The sequence below is a fragment of the Pseudopipra pipra genome, chromosome 13 (genome assembly GCF_036250125.1).
Source record: "Pseudopipra pipra isolate bDixPip1 chromosome 13, bDixPip1.hap1, whole genome shotgun sequence".
In the NCBI taxonomy this organism is placed as follows: Eukaryota; Metazoa; Chordata; class Aves; order Passeriformes; family Pipridae; genus Pseudopipra; species Pseudopipra pipra.
In genome coordinates this window covers 18,810,345-18,830,421 of record NC_087561.1, presented here as the reverse complement: position 1 = coordinate 18,830,421, position 20,077 = coordinate 18,810,345, and the positions used below count along the sequence as shown (strand labels likewise).

Sequence of the window (20,077 nt, the reverse complement as noted above, 5' to 3'; positions counted from 1 at the left end):
GCCTTCACTTACATGCGAGATCTTCTTTTTAAACATCTGGATTTTCTGGTTTATTGCTGCTGTGGGGGTTTTTTTCTTACCCCTGCAGTGTTAGTTCATGCAAAATTCATATCTGGGAAGGGCATCTTAAATCCCTGCTTCTGAGTCAAAAAGGGAAAGTATGGAAGTGAAAAGAGAGATTGTATCATTTAAGAAATATGATTCATGAATTAATCCTCGTCTGCTCCACCATCTGTGGTGTGTGTTTCAATACAAAAATCCTTGGTTATATCTCTTTAAAAAGCTTTTTTCTTGCTGACTGCCTGAGTTTGCTGCAGCACTAATGGGGAATTAGCTTCTTTTGGAGGAGAGAGTGGAGATTTTTATTCACAGCCTGGACAGGTTGCCCCAACCTGTGTCCAAGCTGTAGGTCGCTGAGGGGGATGCAGAGCTCTGTTTCTTGGGGCTGCCAGCTCTCTGTGTAATGCCATGAGCTTGACATGCAGGGAGAGCCTGTGCATGGCTGCTTTGTGCTGTGGAAGCGTGGATGGATCTCCCACCAGGATGGAGGGGATGGAGCAAGATACGGGCAGTGATGGCAGGAGGTGCAGGCAGCCATTAGATCCTTCTGCAAAAACAAGTGGCTGTTTCTAAAAATGGGCTGGGAGTGTATTTTGTACTTGATGCTCCAGGAAATAAAGGATTGAGGTAGTCCCTATCCTCTGCTTCCTAGTGATGTTAATGTAATCTCTCTGTAGATATGAAGAAGGGGAAGGTTGCCCATCATTGCCCCAAAGAGAAGCTGTCACACTTTGTGCCTCCATGAGAAATGGGGAATGAAAGGGCATCAGAGTTTTTGAGGGTGACTTGAGAAGAATCTTCTTTTTCTGATTTGCTCTTTTGAATTGTTTTCCAGCTTTTCACGGGGAACAACTTTCCTTTTTAAATATATTTCTCAGGTTCCTGTTCCTGAAGCAATGCACCTGGATTGCTGCTGGGGTCAGACCTGAGATGTGTGAGCCCTTTTCCTCCTTCCTGGAGAGTCCCCAAGCAGGTCCATTTCCTGGCCTGGGGCACTTGCTGCCCATCACTTTTCTCCCATGCCTCGGGTGAGATGCTGGTAAAAGCCTGAGTGTTTTCCTCGTTGTTCTGGAGGAGGATCCAAGGGGCTGGAGATGGAGAGTGGCTGGATGGCCCCAGCCCCTGGCACAGCTCACGGTGGCCTCAGCCCGTGGCACGGCCCCTTCTGTGCCAGTGGCCCCGCTGTGAGCACAGCCCTGGAGAGCTCCCAGGCTCCGATAACGCTGATGGATGGAGGTTATCCAGGAGCTCAGTACCACGCTGAAATATTGCGGGTTTGTTGCCGTTCCATTCATCCTGCTTTCACGCCTTTCTGCCTCCCTGACTCACTGCCACGCGGCCTCTGCCTGCAGCTCCTGTTTGCTGGGGGAACACCCACTGGACAGGATGGGAGACTGGCAAAGCTCTGGTGCTTCTTTTTTTAATCGAGCATCTAAAGCCAGGACGGGAAAGTCTTTTGTTGGAAGCAGGAATAAAGTGTTTAAATGAAGGAGGATGTGGGGGATGCTCTGCCCCACAGCCAGGTGCTGAGCTCTCTTGGGCTTTGCATGGTCCCTAAGGAACGTTTTCCTATTCCTCTGTGTTATCACAAATCCCTTTCTGCCCACTCAGTGGGAAGTCCTTGGACGTGCAGGCGTGACATGGAAAGTAAACTCCAGTATCCCAAGACTACTGTAAATAACTGTGTCTTAAGGGAAAATGGTGTCAGCAACTGTTTAACCCAAATTGGAATTCGGCTGAATTACATCCCTACCCCAGCAACAGGACCTGAGGGAATGGCTGGAGCTGTGCCAGGGCAGGGTCAGGTTGGATCTCAGCAAAAGGTTCTTCCCCCAGAGGCTGGTTGGCACTGACCAGGCTCTCCAGGGCAGTGGGCACAGTACCAAGGGTGCCAGAGCTCCAGGAGGGTTTGGGCAACGCTCTGAGGGACAGAGAGGGATTGTTGGGGTGTCTGGGCAAGGCCAGGAGCTGGACTGGATGATCCTTGTGGGTCCTTTCCAGCTCAGGATGTTCTCTGATTCTCTGACATACTTCTGCCTGGAAAATACTCACGGGAATGCAAACCAGGATGGGCACCCAGCTTTCTGTCCACCTCACCCATGCAGACACACCTTGTCTTCCACAGCTTTCACCAGGAACTCTGGCTCGTTTGTATGCCTTTACATTATTTTGCAATTTTGCTTATTACTTAATTGCTTCAATCATATATATTTTTAGTGAGAGTTTCTAGGCTTGTTTGCCATTTTTTATCTGCTCTGTGCTACAGTCTGGGTTAGTCTGAGAAGCAGAGATTGTTTCCTGGGGTCTCTTCTGCAAACCTGCACCTCTTCAGGTGTGTGCTGGTCCTTCCTGTGCCAATTGACAGCAGTAATCACATGGCCAAGGTCTCCATAAAATGAAGCTTGTGGACTTTGTTCCTTGAGAAGGTCCTGTGCTTGCTTACATGGCCAGTGTTAGCATTTTGCAGAATTTTGAGCCCCCACAGAAGCTCTGCTGGTAAAAAAACCCAACCAAGCCAGCAGGAGGTAAAACAAATTCTGGCAAAAATGGGAGACAGAAGCAGTCCAAGCATTTTGACAAGCAGATTCCATTAGCCATAGGTTTTACTTTTTATTTTAAGCTTTGACTAAAAATCAGCAGTTTTTACTTAAAGAAAAAAAAAAGACATATTTATGCTCAGCATAAATATGTTTTATTTCTACTACAGAGGGGGGTTGTAAATGAGGGGCCTGGTGGATTCCCCCAGCTTCTCCTCCCTGCCTTTGCAGGATGCCCTGATCACCAAGGGTCCCCTGGGAGGGTGACAGTGCAGTGCTGGTGGCAGAGAACACGTGACTTTCCTCCAAGGTTTCTTGTGGGCAGCTCACGGAGAGAGAAGCATCGATTCCCCCTCTATTCTTTAGGACCCCAGTGAAACAGCTGCTTGTTTCTCCTAAACAATTATGCCAAGATGGAAATTGGCTTGTGTCTGTATGGACTTTCTGGATGGGGAAAATTCAGCAGTAATAGCTGGAAAAATAATATGGGCTATGAGATAATAGATGCCTAAGGGATAAAATTAAGCAGTATTTTACAACCAAGGAAGAGGGTTTGACAATAAATAGTTTGCCTTTGACTTCCTTTTTGTTTGCCAGAGGAGTGATGTTGTTTTGGAGAGGTTGTTCTGGGATGTGTTTTCCAAACAGATATAGGAAAATAGTGAAGGTGTGGGGGTTTTTCATTCCTCCCTCCTGCTGCTGCCAGGGCCGGGGTGCAGCACGTTGGCACTGATGGCACATTGACTGTGACAGGGATGTGACACTGGAGCTTCCTATGGGAAATCCCAGCAGTGCAAGGGGATGTTTAGAAGAGAACAGCGAGGTTTGCCCAACAAAGCGGGAACAGGATTGGTTTTAAATGCCACAGGGAGCCCAGAAAGCTTAGGAAGGGGAGGTGGCGTGTTCGGCACCCCGGCAGGGTCTCTGAGGGGTTTATTCCTGATCTCCCTGTGTTCTTGTGTTGCTGCTTGGCAGCCTTGGGCTGTGCAGAAGCCCATTCCCAATAATGCCATGACAGTGGGATTTGGTTTTGTTCTGCTGTCCCTCCACATGTGCTTTTCCATAACAGCTCTGTGAGCACCTTGCTAACGGGGTCGTGTGGAAATGCTCTTTTCTCCGTTTTGGGAGGCTCATACCACCGTCCCCTTCCACTCCTGCATAGGGAATATGCCAGCTGGGCTGGGAAGATGCCTTGGTTGCCTCCTGGTGCCAGTGGTAAACATTCTGGAGAGTGCAGGGCTCGCACTCTGCTCCAAGGGCAGCATCACGGGCAGGACTTGCTCATCTTCACTTTGCAGGGAGTAAAAGCACAGTTCAAACAGAGCTGCAAACCCTAATCCACCTTCCCGGAGATGGATTTGGGTGCAGCAGGTTGAGATATGAGGTCTTTAGCCCAGGCCAGCTGCTAACAGCTTTTAATTTCCCAAACCTCAGGGAAAGCCTCCCTGCCAGGTGGGGGGATTTCCTCAGCACCCGTGGGACATGGGACAGCCCCAAGGTGCCAAGTGCTGGTCGTCCCCCTGGGCTGAGGGGGGGCTTAGGATGCTCAGCACCTCTGACAATGAGGCCAAACTCTCGTGCATCCAAGACAGAATCATTAAGTCGCTGTTGCATTAAGGCTCTGTTTTTATTCATGGAGTGTAATGTGATTCATTTGCCCTTTTGCTCTCGTGTTGAGAAGGCAGTCATCTCGTATGCATCGCTGGCTGCAGGCAGAGCTCTAGTTATTTATTATTTTTAGGGTTTGGGGATGTGAGGGAGCAGACATTTTCATCATGTGCAGAGTGGCCACAGAGTCGAGACTCATCTGTTTTTTTGGTGGCTGCAGAAGCCGGTGCTGGCCACACTCTCCCAGCCCTGGTTGGGAGCATTTACCTGAGCTCAACTGTCCTTCTCCAAGCTTCAGGATCCTTTATCCTGCTCCAGCCTCTGTGCCAGGGCAGCACTGGAGCCCCTGCACCTTGCCCAGGGCCTGGGCTGGGAGCACGAGGGACATGCTGGGGTGTGTTGCTGAGCTCTGGGGGAGCAGCATCCTTTGGGGTCCCAGTGGCACCCAGTCCCCAGCAGCTCCTTGCAGAGCAGTGAGTTAAACCATTTGCTGAGGAACACTTAAGTGCCTCAGAACCCAAACCCTGGGCTTATGGATGTGGCACAGGATCCTGCTGATCCATGGTGGGGTGTAGGATGGGACCCTGCTCTGCTTGATGAACTGATTAAAAATGAGCGAAGGAGACTGTGGGTCCTCACTACTGCTTGGTGCAATTAACTGCAGCCAAGGGAAGTTATTCTTCCTTGGAGTTAAAAGAAAAAAAGACACCAAGCAAGAAAAGAGTACAGAACACCAAAGAATGGAAAAAATACAATTCTTTTAAATGTTAGCATGGGGAGCATTAACTAAGCCACTAATTCCAAAAGAATGATGATGATAAACAGTTGGAATTACTGCCTCTTGTAGTGGGACAGGCCTGGAGCAGTTCAGCTCCTTGTGTTGGATCTCCACCTGCAAAACAAGAGGCAAGAAATTCCTCTCCAGCCCTGACTGTCCTGGGCAGCCCTTTTTAAGCACAAAGCTCTGAACTTGGTCTTGCTGTCAGATTCCAAGCAGTCCCACTGCAGGGCACAGTGACCGTCTCAAAGTCCTCAGGTGACCCTGGATTTCTGACAGTGCAGGGTCACAGTACATGTACAAATCAATAAGGCAGATTTTAGAAGCAAAGGGCAGGAGGAGGAGGAGAGTTAACTGCATGTGTTTCTTTTTGGTTTTGCCTTGTTCTTTTCTTCCTTATGTTTTTTTCCTCCCCCCATACAGTTCACAGCCCAAATCCATGCTGGGAAGGACCCACTAACCAGAGCACAGCTCAGCAGCAGGAAACAAGGTCTGAGGCAAAGGCAAGGGAGAAGGCATGAGCTGGGAGCTTAATTTGATGATTTCCCTAGACTTTGTCGATGAGGAGGCATAAGAAAGGGTCAGGTGTGGATAAAGATAAGGAGAAAGGGTTTTCAGAAGAGCTCGGAGCCAGGAGCTGTTTGGAAAGGGGAGGTTTTTAGCCTCCAAGGATTTGGGCAGACAAAAGGGGAGAGGCGCCGTGGAAGCGGGAGGTAACAACGCCGACCTTCTCCGCTCTTTGTTTGCGACCAAGAAATGCACAAATCGCTGCTGATATTGCTGAGTGCTTTCCTGCTGCTTTGCGGCTTGATTTGGAGCTGCAGTCGTTCTGAGCCTGGTTCCTGACTTACAAAAAAAAAAAAAAGAAACAACAAGCAAATCCTGGCCGACGGAATGGGAATCATCTCCTCTATGGAGCCCCCCGGGAGGACCCCGGCACCAACACCTTCACCTGACGTCACTCCTGGGATCCTGGTTGGGTTTTGTACAGATTAATGCCTTTTGGAGAGTTCTAGAAAGGTCAAAAACAGAAAAGAAGCTCTAATAGCAGTATAGCAACCAGCTGGCTGCATTGGGTTTCATTTTACTGCCATAGTAACACCATGAGCCTCGGTGTTAGTACTGTGCCCACTGAATGCCACCCCCCCCTCTTTTTGTGAAGAGTCAAGCCCATAAGAAGGTATTTTCTTCCTGAAGAATTTCTCTGAGGCAGTAATGGGCTTTTTGGAGGGTTCAGTCCTCGTACCCAGAGATGTAAGGTGGGTGATTTACAAGGCACTGTGCAAATGCCAAATTGTTAGGCAGAACTGCTGCTGATTTAGAAGGCAGTTAATGCTCTGAATGTGCCAAGTGCCAGTAGAGTGTTTCTACAGATGGAATAACTGGAAATATTGGAGAGATTCCAAAGGTTTAATCAAATTCAACCAGTTTTTTTTTTCTTTTTCGTTTTTTTTTTTAAACTGCAGAATTCTCTGAGGGATGAGGGTTGAAGTAGTAGATTATTCCATTGCTTTTAGTACCACAGGGGAGATTTTCACAGATGAACATAAAGTACAGACTTTGAAACAAACACATAAGTAGGTCTATAAACGAGGACCGGAGCAGCAATGCTGTGAAATCCTGGACCAATATGGGGAGCATCTTAGATTCCCTGGCAAGAGGCTCCTTGGAAGCAGAACAACGGGTTTTCAGTCATGCAGCACAAAGGAAAGTGGCAGCCATGGTGTCCCTGGTCCAGTTCTGCTGGACCCAGGCAGGTTTTGGTGGGATTCTGGGCACGAGGACCCTTTCCATGGCTCACTGTGCAGTGCTGGGGTGTGCATATGTTTCTGCACAGATGCACACCTTCCTCTAGTCTTGTTGACAGCCTTTCCAAGGCTTCTTATTTAGCCAGACCATATGTGCTTGGGCATGGAGATTGTGGGATGTGGAAAGAGCATCGCATTATCCTTGGGCTGCAGGAGCAATTCTGAGCAAATTTTGTCTGGGTGGAGATCCAGAGCTCCCGAGTGTGCGTCGCGGGGCGTGCGGAGCCATCGGACGCGATTCTTCCCCTCATTTGTCAAAACCGGGTTCCAGCAAGCCACTTGCCTTCGTTCTATCCCAAAATCAGCCCTCCCTGTCCACTCCTTAAATATTCATCCAAAACATGGATGGAGGCCACCAGGGAGAGGGAACACTGTGTCTCCAGGTAAAGCTTTGCTGCTGAAGTGATGCGAGACCGAGCTGGAGAAGGGGTTGGAAATTTTTCCGCGGGGTTTCGCTTTTCACTGGTACAGGAAATGAAGATCCCATCCCCATTGCTGCCAGCAGGGTTTTGTTTGGGGGTGAGGTGGCAGGGCCAGGAGCCCTGAGGGTGTGGGCTCCGAGGAAGGATTGTCCCAGCAGCAATGCTGCAACAGCGCTGGAGCTTTTGTCTTGCTGGGTATTTTTTTGTGTGTGATGTTTCTTCAGCAGCTTTTTTGATTTTTGCAGAGGGCCTGATTGGATCCATGAATCCATTATTTATTTTCTTTTTGTAAGAGAAGGAGAGTTTCCTGCTTTTCCTGAAGTGTTTGGTATTAATCCTCTCTGGAGTTGGGGACCGTCTCCCTCTGAGGCGTTGCCGTACTCCCTGCACAGACCCCTGTGTTGCTCTGGGCAGGATTTCTCACTGAATAAATTGCTCCAAAGCTATCAGCCTCAATGCCACAGTCTGCTGCTCCTGCTTTCCTGCCCCCACCTTCATCCTGCCATTGATCCAGCCTGCTCCCTGTTTGCTGCAGTCAGGGCTGCCTCTGCCACTGTGCACAGATTGCCTTAAAACTGAATTGGTTAAAACCATTTTATAAACATTCCCTCCCCTTCCTGATACTGTTCAGTGTGCCAGCCAGAGCTGAGAGCATGTAGGGGATTTTACCTGGCTGAAGGATGGGGGAAGATTCCTAAATTTTTTGTGTGTGTGTGGTTTTTTGGTTTTTTTTAATGAAAGTCAATGTGGAAATTAAAAATGACATGATTGTGGGAATCGAGTTCCTGAAGAAGCTGTTTTCTATGGATCTGTGTCCTAGGCAGCGCAGGTGCTATACACCACCATTCTAGGTGGTGTATCCTGCTCAAATGATGCCCTGGTGTGCCTCACTCCCAGCTGTCCCTTGGCTTTGCAGGGATTGGGTTTGCTCCATGCCACATGCTGCCAGCCCTTTGGAGATGTGAGCTCTGGTGCTTGTGCTGCTGCACTGGGCAGTGCTCTGGCAGCTTTGTCTCGAGAGGCACCAGGATGCTTGTTTTCCTGTTGACATGGTTGTGACCTGACTAGAGGTATTTTGGAGATGTAGCCTGTCGTGGTCTTTTTGGAGATATTAAACCCATGTAATGCCCCAAGGCACAGGCAGGTCCACAACGTGAGGTTCAAGATGCCCAGGATTTTGGAGAGTGTCCGTCTGAAGAACCTGGGCCTTGCAGGAAGGAGGTGAGCCCACACTCACCCACTTGGAGATGAGGAGCTGTGCTCGCCTGCGAGGTCTGGATGCCTCTGATCTGGAGCTGCAGGAGCACACTGAGCCAGTGACACAGGAACTCTGTGTCAGACACATCCATACACATCTGTGTGGATGCAAAGAGCTTTTGTAAAGGCAGTGGAAAGTAGGCTTGAAAATAAACAATTTTGCAGGTAGTTTCAAGTATCACCCTGAAAGGTGTGTTTGTACAAAAGGTGGTACAGTGCTTCCAGCAGCTGGTGATGTTCTGTTGTTTCACATTCATCATCCATCCCTCCCAAGCTCCTCTTCACTCCAAATACTCACACAAGAGCCCTTCTGAAGCAACATTTATCTCGAGTGCTGCTATATCAGGATTCATCGATCTTGTTATAAGATCATCTGCACCGAATGGAAGCTCTGGGGGTGGAAGGGGGACACGTGCACTCTGTTCCTCTGGGCCTGTTCTCAGTGCTGCCGAGAGCCCTGGCTCGGGGTAGGACTTAGTTGGATCTTCCTTGTAAGGTGACCCATCCTGGAGCCTCCCCACCATGGAGGGGCCCAGCTCAATGTGATGGTCTGTCTCCAGGAGGTACCCAGGACCCAGCTAAGCAACTGCAGCAAATTTGTCCTCAGTCCCCTGACATCCATTTAGCCAGTTTGCAAATCCCTGCAAATCCCTGGAAGTCTGCCTGAATTCAGTCTTCTCCCAGGATTCCTCCTTCCTGCCCTTGCACAGTGGTCCTTGGTCCTGCGGTCTCTGTCTCTGTACCACCTGTTGTGTCTTCTGGGGAATATCCTGGCTCTGTGTTCCCAACACTTGCAGGCCTACTCATGGTACACTGAAAGTGGTTTGAACAGGCTCCTGCAGGAATATTTTCTGTGCTTACAGATCCTCCTTAACCTCTTCTCTGACATCTTATCTGCAGGAAGTGGTGGATTGAAGGGGCAGTAGACACATCTGGCATTATGAATTATGGAGTGAGCCTGTGCCCTTCCTTACCTTCTGCTCTCTCTGCCCACCCTGACCTCATCCCCTATTCTCTGCTGATGGCAAATGTGATGATGCTGCATCAAACACTATTTAGGATTCTGTTGTCCTGACATCTGTATGTGTTCCTTCTTTGGGTATTTCACATATCATAATGATAATATGAAATCAGTGGGGTTGATGGTTGTGAGGCCCTGGCACAGGTTGCCCAGAGAAGCTGTGGCTGTCCCATCCCTGGAAGTGTCCAAGGCCAGGTTGGACGGGGCTTGGAGCAACCTGGGATAGTGGAAGGTGTCCCTGCCCATGGCAGGGGGTGGGACTGGGTGGTCTTTAATGTCCCTTCCAACCCAGACCATTCTGTGAGTCCTGTATTGACAACCCTGAAGCTCACCCGGAGAACTTAACGCCAGTGGTGCAGATTTATTTGCACATTCTTGTTCAGACAGGACCCCCTTCAAGTCCAGACAGCAGTTTCAGTTTCTGCTCAGGTATTGTCATTCCTGTTGTGCTGTGAGGCAGGAGGTGACAGTGCTGCTGATCTCTGTGTCAGGCTCAGCCCAGTCTCAGCAATAAACCATGTCTCAGGAAATTCTTGGTTTGCTATTGCTCTGGGTCCAGATCTGAGCCAGAGGTGAGGTGCTGCTGTCAACATGTTGTGGTCCCGGCCCTACTTCTCATCCTCAAACTCTTCCCTTGCATCTGTTTTTAAATGTTATTACCCCAGGAGCCTTATTTCCTCTCTTCTCCTAAGAGCAGGAGAAGCAAATTTGCACAGACAGTCTTGCATATCCATGTTTTACATGCTGACCTCGTGTGCCACAGCTGGGTGCCATCCCAGATCTGCTCACGTTTGCATGGCTGTGTCATCCTGCCCTTGCTGGAGAGGACACGACAGGGGATGAGATGAAGTACAGTGAGACCCGCTGGCCCGAGGGGCAGTCTGAACTCAGGCAAACTGAGGGCTCCTAGGTGAGGTTTTTGAAGGCAGTATCAGCAGGAGAGAGATGGAATCCCACCACCACCCAAAATGAGATTAGAAACCAGAATCTCCTCTTTTGGGGGAAGTGCCACAAAGAGCAAGGTTTTCCTGTGGCTCTGTGTCAGGTTTTCCTGTTTTCTTCAGAACGTTTCTTTCAAAGAAAGTATAGAAGATATAGAAAAGTATAGAAAATATGCAGGAGAATAACTGTGTCTTCCACTCAGTACTGATTTTCTTTTTTGACAGCTCGTGGTGGTTGTTCCCCTGCCTTGAAGCTGAACGAGGGGGGAGCACTGGGATGTCCCTGGAGCCAAGTCACCCATCTGGGACCTGCTTCTGCTCTTTGCTTCCCTCCTCCTTTACACACCATGCAGTGCTTGTCCTGTGGCTCTTGGCCAGATGAAGAATTTAGTATTCAGGAAGTTGGGAAGTTTGGCTGTCCTTGGTCTAATTAGTTCGTTAAGCACAGGGGAGCTCAGATCACAGTTCAAATGGCTGTAATTTGAGTGAACTTGAGACAATGGGAGAGGATTAAGTAGCAAAATTGTGTCTATTACTTTGGCCAAAAAAATAACTGTTCAATTTGAATTGAATATTTAATTTTCAGAAAATGAGGGTTAGGTATTAATATGGGCTTGGCAGAGAGTTCATCAGTTGTAAGACTGTGCTGAGAGTTCTTCACATGCTGAGATCAATGCTTGGAGTCGAGCATGACTTTCTGCAAATTCTCCTCTGAACAAATAATTGTGCTCAACAAAGAAGAGACTGGGGAAGATTTAATTGCTTATTTTTGTAGGAGGTCCTCTTAAACAGTCTTCTGGTCTTAAATTGCGTGGCTATCTATAAAATTTTGGAGGTGGCTTTTCTCAGAGAGGGGAACTGCAAGTGTCTGCCCTCCATTTCCCAGGCTGAGAGCTTTGCTGAGATCCTTCTCCTCAAATGGGCATGGTAGAAATACAAACACCAGAGTACCCAGGGGATTCAAAATAATGCAATCTGGGGTGGCTGTTCTCTCTCCCTTAGCAACAGATGTTGGAGTCCAGGTGTATTGCATGGAGTGGGCTGAAGCAGCCACAGCCCGACGCACGTGCTGCATCCCTGGAAGATCTAATGTTGTTTTCATGCTTTTAGTGGTATTGTGCAAGACATGGCTGAGGGACAAAATTATTCTTTGCCTATCTGAGATGGGTAAATGGTGCATTTTATTTTTTTTTTTATTTTAATATTGTGTGCCTGCATCTGTTCCAGTAGGGGGAAAACAATGCTAATTGGAACATTTGAAGGGGTTTGGAGTAAATGAGAACAAACATTACCAGGCTGAGAAATTTAAAGGGAATTCGGTCAAAATGCTAGTGATAGTTTTAGTCAAAATATCTGAATTTAGGGACTTACTGCAGTGTTTTTAGTTGGCTCTGCCTTGCTGAGTATGGTGAGAATAAAAGACAGTTGATGGCTGATTCTGCATTAGCTGAGCTCACAGGGCAGTGTGAGAGCATGGAAGCACTTAGGTTGGAAAAGCCCTCTAAGATCATCAGATCCAACCATTCCCTCAGCACTGCCAAGGCCACCACTAACCCATGTCCCCAAGTGCCACAGCCACACACCTTTTAAATCCCTCCAGGGATGGTGACTCCACCACTGCCCTGGGCAGCTGTGCCAGGGCTGGACAATCCTTTGGGTAAAGAAATTTTTCCTAATACTCGACGTAAACCTCCCCTGGTGCAACTTGAAAGCAGGGCTGTCCTGCTCCTGCCTTTTATTTTCCTGAAATAAAGTCAGGTTTAACCATTGTATAGGCAATGCATCAGCCCCACACAGTGTTGTCCTTTCTTGCTACCTCATCCATGTCTGGGACCTGTGGGCTGTGATAAGGTGTCAGATCAGCAGATCCCTGCTGGAACCAGCTCCTTCCCATGCCAACCAGCCAGATGCTTCCAGGGAGCACCAAATGGAACTCTTTCTGCTGCCGGTGGTCGTGGTGCCCTGGGGGGTGTGCTGAGGTCCCACACAGCCGTGGTTGTGTTTTCAGGATGGATAAAGAGGTTCCTGCACAAGCGTATTTAGGACTTAAAAAGCTTTTGGCTGAGAACGTGCTGTGCAGAGCAAAGGGACACAGAAGCACCACAATGCTGACTCCAAACTCCTTCGAAGTGTGGGCAGAGATTGTGGTTTTTTTTCATTTTGGCCTATATCTGCATCTCTGCCCTATTTCTCCTCTAGCATGAAGGCTTGTGCTTGCTTGGTTCTCATAGTGGACACCTTTAAATCAACCAGAGAACGATGCATTGTGTTCACCAGCATTTCATTTTTTTCCTTCTGTGTTTGCTTCTTTCTTGAATCCCCTTGGTAGGCAAGGGGTTAACAGCATCCTCATGGTTCTTCCAGTTACCCCATCAGGGCTGTTTAAAAATTAGCTTCTCCCCACTTACGGCACTATAATTAGGATACAGGAGTTGTGGGGAATGATTTCACAAAGTGACTTGGTGTACTCGCCCGTGCACCCCAGGGAGCCAGGCAATTATGCATACATAATTCTACTCTTTGAATATTTTCTCTTTCTCTGCATAATTTCTCTCTATTCATCTTTCCAGTGTCCTTCTGAGATAAACTTAGAAGTCTCAGCTTTCAGAATTTAAAAAAAGATCCTGTGCCTGCATGTGCACTATTTGCATTTAAACCAGCAGCCGGTCTCCAGGATGCAGCGGAGGGGAGAGGCCGGGGAGGAGGGTGATGGAGCCTGTGGAAGGAGCAGAGAAGCCCTTCAGTGCAGTAGCACATCCACGCTGGCTGGTGAGGGATCAGAGAGGCAGGGAATCATAAAACAGAATCGTGGAATTGTTTAGATTGGAAAAGCCCACTAAGACCATCAAGTCCAGCTGTTCCCCCAGCACTGCCAAGGCCACCATTAACCCAACATCCCCAAGTGCCACATCCACAGGGCTGTTAAATCCTCCCAGGGATGGGGACACCCTGGGCAGCTGTGCCAGGGCTGGACAGCCCTTACCATGAAGAAATTTTCTTTAATATCCAACCCAAACCTCCCCTGGTGCAACTTGAGGCCGTTTTCTCTCTTTGCTGGGAGCAGAGCCCGACCCCCCCCAGCTCCCTCCTCCTGTCAGGGAGTTGCAGAGCCAGAAGGTCCCCCCTGAGCCTCCTTTTCTCCAGGCTGAGCCCCCCCAGCTCCCTCAGCTGCTCCTGGTGCTCCAGCCCCTTCCCAGCTCCTTCCCTGGACACGCTCCAGCCCCTCAGTGTCCTTGTTTTGAGGGGCCCAAACTGCCCCCAGGGTTGGTGGTGCCCCAGCAGTGCCAGCACCGGGGACGGTGCCTGCCTTGGGCTGGTTCCTCTCCCCGCACAAAACACTCAGGTTCAGACCTCTCCATCTCCATGGGTGCCCCAGGATAATTATGGAGATGCCCCTTTTGGGTGCAGGTGTGTTTTGGCTCTAACCCCCTGTTTGTGCTGTTCTCACCGTTCCTTGCAGCCTGGTGAGCAAAGCACAAGTCAGTGCCGGCATCTTCCCCCCGGTGCAGAGTCAGTTTATCTCTCTAAACTTGCTGTTGACATGATGCAATTTCTCTTGGTTGCAGTGTAGCTGTAGAGCAGAAAAGTTGTGATAAAAAACAACTTGTTGAAGGGATTCTTTGTCATACTCCTGATTCATCTACAATTCCTTTTTTTTCCCCTGGTGCCAAGAGTGTGCTGGTGCTTTGCAATTATACCTACACTTGATGCCTGTTCCTTCTTTCTTCCTTTCCCTTTCTTCCTGATTCAAGTTCCCCATTCATTCTCTCTTTTTTAGCTGCTTCTTCTCCTTTTTTTTTTATTTTATCCACCACCTTCTCAAGGCACTGAAGCTGTAACTGCTTTACTGTGGTCTGAGGAAAAGCTACTGTTCTACTTCCTGAAGAAAGCTCATTGTGTAGTGCCATGAAAAAAGGTTTAAACAACACAAGGGAATAAAGGCACCACATTTCTCTGAAAGTTTTTCTTTTCCTTTTTTATTTTTTATTTTTTAAGGAATAATACATAAGCTGCTAGGAAAGGGCAGAAATGTCTCCTGCTTCTCTCTAGTCGTGCCTGTCAGGCTGTGAAATTCTAAGGAAACCTGCTTTTTACATGGGAGCTTGAAAGCTGGACCACCCCACCTCCAAACCTTTGCTGTTCTCTGCATTACCCTCATAAGCCTAACAAAAAATCCTCAGATTGTTCCCAAACAGCACAGAATCAAAGCTTACAAGGCAGTAGTGTAATTACTTACTTTCTTTTTTGGTACCAGTTTATTGCCATCTTATGTAAGACACTCCAACACGTTCAAAGGGGCCTTTTTAGCAGCAAGAGCTCAGTTATTCCACTATCAGCAGAGTTACTGGAGCCTGGCAGCAGTACAGGGAGGGATGGATTTGCATCCTGGCTCCAGTTCTGTGGAGAGGCCCTGGATGTGCCAGAGCCATCCCTGCTGGACCCCTCTAAGCCCCCAAGTCTCCTGTACATGTTGCACCCATCTGCACTGCCTCACGTCTGTGTGCATCCATCCCTTCCTGGTCAAAAAGGCACCATTTTAAATTAATTTTATTTATTTATGTGGCTATGATTTTTTTAAATTCAAATTATTTAGAATTTCATGTTTATATATAAAATATATATGTATTTTATATTATATATATTTTATATATTTATATTCTTCCTTTTACAGTTATATAAAATTATTAATATTTTAATTTCATTAGTGGGCTGCTTATTATTATGACTGTTATTATTGCTATCATCATCATCATCATTCCTCTTCTTTTCCATCATCATTATCATCGTCATCATCATCATTCCATTCCCTGAGGGCAGAATCTCACCCAACTGAGATGCTGCTGCCTGGGGTGATGAGTAGTGACCCATGTGTGCCTTGGGGTCAGTGAATGAAGGGCAGCGCTGCCTCCTGGTTTGACACTGGACATCTTTATCCACAGGGATTCCCTCCACTGGAACTGTGTGAAAGAGCAAGCCTTGTCCTCTGTCCAACACATGGCACTGGGAGGGAAAAAAGGGGGAAAGAGAGGATTTTGTCAGCTCTTCTCATCTCTGCTCAGCATATCCGTAATGGCATTGTGCTGTGTAAATAAAAGGGATTTAAAATTCAGATCTCTTTTCTACTACTGAGGGGACTGATTGCTGCTGGCACTTTGCTGGTTGTGGACACTGAATATCCATCAGTCCCACTTCCAGGTTTTGTTACTTTTCCAGTGTTTTCTTTCACACTCATACAGCTGAGGGAGCTGGGGGGGCTCAGCCTGGAGAAAAGGAGGCTCAGGGGGGACCTTCTGGCTCTGCAACCCCCTGACAGGAGGGGGAGCCGGGGGGGTCAGGCTCTGCTCCCAGGGAACAAGGGACAGGACAAGGGGAAATGGCCTCCAGCTGTGCCAGGGGAGGGTCAGGTTGGATATTGGGGAAAATTACTTCCCTGAAAGGGTTGTCCAGCCCTGGCACAGCTGCCCAGGGCAATGGTGGAATCTTTTTCCCTGGAGAGATTTAAAAGGATGTGCAGAGGTGGCACTCGGGGACAGGGGTTAGTAGTGGCCTTGGCGGTGTTGGGGGGACGACTGAACTCAAAGATCTTAGAGGGCTTCTCCTACTCAAACAATTCTCTGATTTTCTTATTCTCTAATTTTATGACTTCAAACAACACTGTAGATTTGGTGCAACTTAAACGCAGAGAAGTTCAAACAAAACAACTCTTTTAATTGAAGGTAATAAAGAGGAAACATTTATTTTGCTCATAGCTATGTTAAACAAAGGTTTTCTTAAGCCTAAAGTTGCACCTAAACCTACTTGTGTTTCCATGTGAACGTTTTTTCCTATTTCTATTTGTGCTCTGCTTCCCCAGTAAATAGGCAGGGTGCAAGGGTAGGAATGTTCCTGCCTTGCAAAGACACTTTTCTGGAGTGAAATGAAAATGTTGTTTTATTTCCAATAATACCGCAGCCAGCAATAGTTATTTTAGTAATAACCCCCAGAAGGAAAGTCACCCTGTATATTGGCATCCTTGGTACATACAGTGTGTAAGTGTCAGCTGTAAAGACGGGAGTAGTCTGCTTTAAAAATTGGGAAATGATGGAGAGGTTTTGGCTTGGTGGGGAGGAAAGCCAAGGTGGATTTACTGCAGCCTCTCAGGCATCTCTGTCACCTGCCTATGGAACATCTCTCTTCCTCTCTGGGCACAGGAGCTGCAGAACTGTTGTTGTGACTTAAACCATAGTAATGAATCTGTGCACAGAGATGCCATGAACTGAGCTGAACTTCTCTGCTTTCTCCTGAATTTCGTGGCGGTTTCTCCCGCAGGAGCTGAGGTAGCTTCACGATGCGTTGGCTCTTCCCAATGAAAAATAATTTTAGAAAAACACGCCCAAGCAGTTGGAGTTGGGACATGCAATCCCAAACACTACATCCCTGGGCTCATCACCCTCTGTGCTTTGGCAGAGGAGGTGCCAGTGTGCAAGGAGATGTGTTGTTTGGAGACATGGGGTACTTCTGCCATTGCATCCTGCAGGAAAAGCAGTTGACTTGTCCAACGAGGCATTAAAAGCAATAGACCAAAACAACTTCCCAAGTTGGCAAACTTGGAAAAACTTCAGTAACTCATTGTTTTGCCTTTGAAAAAAGACTTGGTAATTTAATGAATTAAGTACCACAAAGCTTTCCCTTGCAGTTCTCTGTTTATTAGGAACAAAAATGGAGAATTTAGCCTAGGACAGGAGAAGGAAAAACCATAACAGCTTAAGTCTAGAATTTCCCTCTGAAGATGCCCTTAACTTTTTGTTGTTGTTCCCTCCACCTTCCAAACCAACTCCAAAGTCATGGTGGGTAAATAGGGTGACTTCAGCCTTGGTTCCAGGTGAGCCTTGGAACAGACTCGAACTAGAGTTTCTGTACCTACGTGGGCACAGGGACCGTGCCCAGGCTGGTGACACGTGTGGATCACGTACCCGTGCAGCTCCGGCCAGGATTGCCCAGAGCTGCCAGTCTGGACTGGATGGAGTACTTTGGATGCTGCATCTTGGCAAGCGAGTGCTGGTGGCAGATGCTCCCTCTTTGTTTTGCCTGGTATAAATCCGGCCAAGCTCTCAGAGGTGGGGTTATTCTTAGCACCATCGTTCAAGGCTTTTCAGGACAAAGTGCCTCTGCCCAGGGGGGAGTGTCAGCCACGGCTCCTTCCCTCATGACAAGAAGGACCTGGAGGGGCTGGAGCGTGTCCAGGGAAGGGAAGGGAGCTGTGGAAGGGGCTGGAGCAGCAGGAGCAGCTGAGGGAGCTGGGGGGGCTCAGCCTGGAGAAAAGGAGGCTCAGGGGGGACCTTCTGGCTCTGCAACCCCCTGACAGGAGGGGGGAGCCGGGGGGGGGTCGGGCTCTGCTCCCAGGAAACAAAGGACAGGAGGAGAGGAATCGGCCTCAAGTTGCACCAGGGGAGGTTCAGGTTGGATACTGTGAAAAATTTTGTCACTGAAAGAGTGGTTAAGCATTGGCAGAGACTGCCCAGGGCAGTGGTGGAGTCACCATCCCTGGAGGTGTTCCAAAAATGAGTGGATGTGGCACTTCCTGATATTGTTTGGTGGACGTGGTGGTGTTCAGGGAAAGGTTGGACTCAATGGTCTTGGAGGTCTTTTTCCAACCTTAACAATTCTGTGATTCTCCCTCTGCCTTCTCCGTTGGTTCAACCCAGGATACTGGAGTGCCAGCTCTTTGGCTGCCTTCAGAACCACGTTCCTCCTGCTTTTTCCCAATGGTGCAGATTTCCAGGAGGTTGTAAGGTTTTTAAGTGTTTTCTGTGGCAGCACTGGCACGTGTGTGACCCACAGGAGACAGGGCTGCAGACAGACCTCTTCTCTGCAACCCACCTGACAGAGGGAAAGCCTCTTCCTGGCATTCCCCCAGACACAGCCTGCCTGTATCCAGCAGCTCCACAGCCACGTGGGGTTGTGTGTGGCATGAATAGTACTTCACAATGTGCTTTCATTATCTGAACTCACACGACCTATTTCTGCCGCGGTTTCTCACAGTTGGTGGGAGGTAGGAGCACTTTATTTGTTTCATCACCGTGTTTGCTTAACTTCGAACTGACACAGTATTTAAATGGAGCATCCCCCTGTGCATGGCTTGTCTATCCAGGCATTTGTTCCCGTTGGTGTTACTCTCCTCCTCCTCCTCACATTCCCCTGCCTGTGTTACAGCACCTGTTGCTTTTTGCCAGAAATCAGACCGTAAAATTTTCCCAGTGGGGATAAATTGTGCCTGCGTGGCTCTGGGCATTGCAGGACTGGATCCTGCCCAGAGTCTGAGGGCCCTGAGGTGGCAGCAGGGAAGGTGATGCAGGGATCCCACAAGGGGAGATGGTCACAGATGTCCATTCTTTTGAACCCAGGCAATGTTATGAAATACCCATCAGCACCATCAGAAACTTGTTGCTTTGGTCCCTGAAATGCTGTTCAGGTGAGGTCATGGCTTTAGCCTTCACAGCGGCTTCTGGCTGGGACGTTCCTGCCTGTGATCCTGGTGGAAGTGCTGGTGTTCAGCTGCGCTGCCTCTGCCTCCGAACACGCGCCTGTGTGTGGGTCACGTGGTGTGGGAATCCCACAGCACTCTGGATTTGGGAAGCACGAGGGCAGTGCATGTTAACAGACATTTAACATCTCCTCTTGCCTGGTGCAGCCTTCCCTGCCAACAGCAGGCAGTGGTTCTGTGGCAGGAATGGCAGGAGGGGAAGGAGCCAGAGGCAGCACTTCTCCTCTTGTCTTCCCACAGGCTTTGGGGCATAGAGGGATGGCCTGGAGTTTGGAGAATATTGAGCCTTCTGCACACATACCTTCTCCTAAAGGGACAGGCTGGGACAGTTGGGAAAGTTCAGCCTGGAGAAGGCTCCAGGAAGACCTTCAAGCCCCTTCCAGGGCCAAAAGGGGCTCCAGGAGAGCAGGAGAGGGACTTGGGACAAGGGATGGAGGGACAGGACCAGGGGGAATGGCTTCCCCCTGCCAGAGGGCAGGGAGAGATGGGATATTGGGAAGGATTTTTTCCCTGGGAGGGTGGGAAGGCCCTGGCACAGGCTGCCCAGAGAAACTGTGGCTGCCCCATCCCTAGAAGTGTCCCAGGCCAGGTTAAACGGGGCTTGGAGCAACCTGGGCTAGTGGGAGGTGTCCCTGCCCATGGCAGGGGGTGGGACTGGATGGTCTTTAAGGTCTCTTCCAGCCTAAACCATTCTGGGATTCTATGGTTTGCTGTCAAGGGAATTTTCACTTCTCCGACTGCGTCGTGTGTAATGTGGACACGGATACTCAGGATATTCCAAAGGCAGGCAAACCAAAGTCCCTTTTTTTATCATCACAATACTCTTTGATTAAGATCATTACAGCAACTGGTAGCAGCATGACTGGTGAGAGTGAGCTGGTATTTCTGTCTCACAGGCTGCAGCTCAGTGTTCAAGCTGTCAGCCCAGATGCAATTTAAAAAAAAATAAAAAATAACAGAAAGCCAAAAATGGTTTTCATCCATTGAGCCATTTTAGAGCTGTGTTTTTAAAAAGTAGATTCTAACTTGCTAGGGCGTATTTTTATGGATGACACAAGATTTTCAGGAAAAATCTCCTGTACATTCTCGTTAGCTTGTCTTGTGAGAAAATGCTCATGTGT

General features: G+C 48.6%; 1 protein-coding gene across 4 annotated transcripts in view; it reads left to right on the top strand.

The window, feature by feature from the left end:
* NEXMIF (neurite extension and migration factor) overlaps positions 1-20,077 on the top strand; it is a 172,600-nt gene that overhangs the window by 115,031 nt on the left and 37,492 nt on the right. The window lies entirely within an intron of this gene.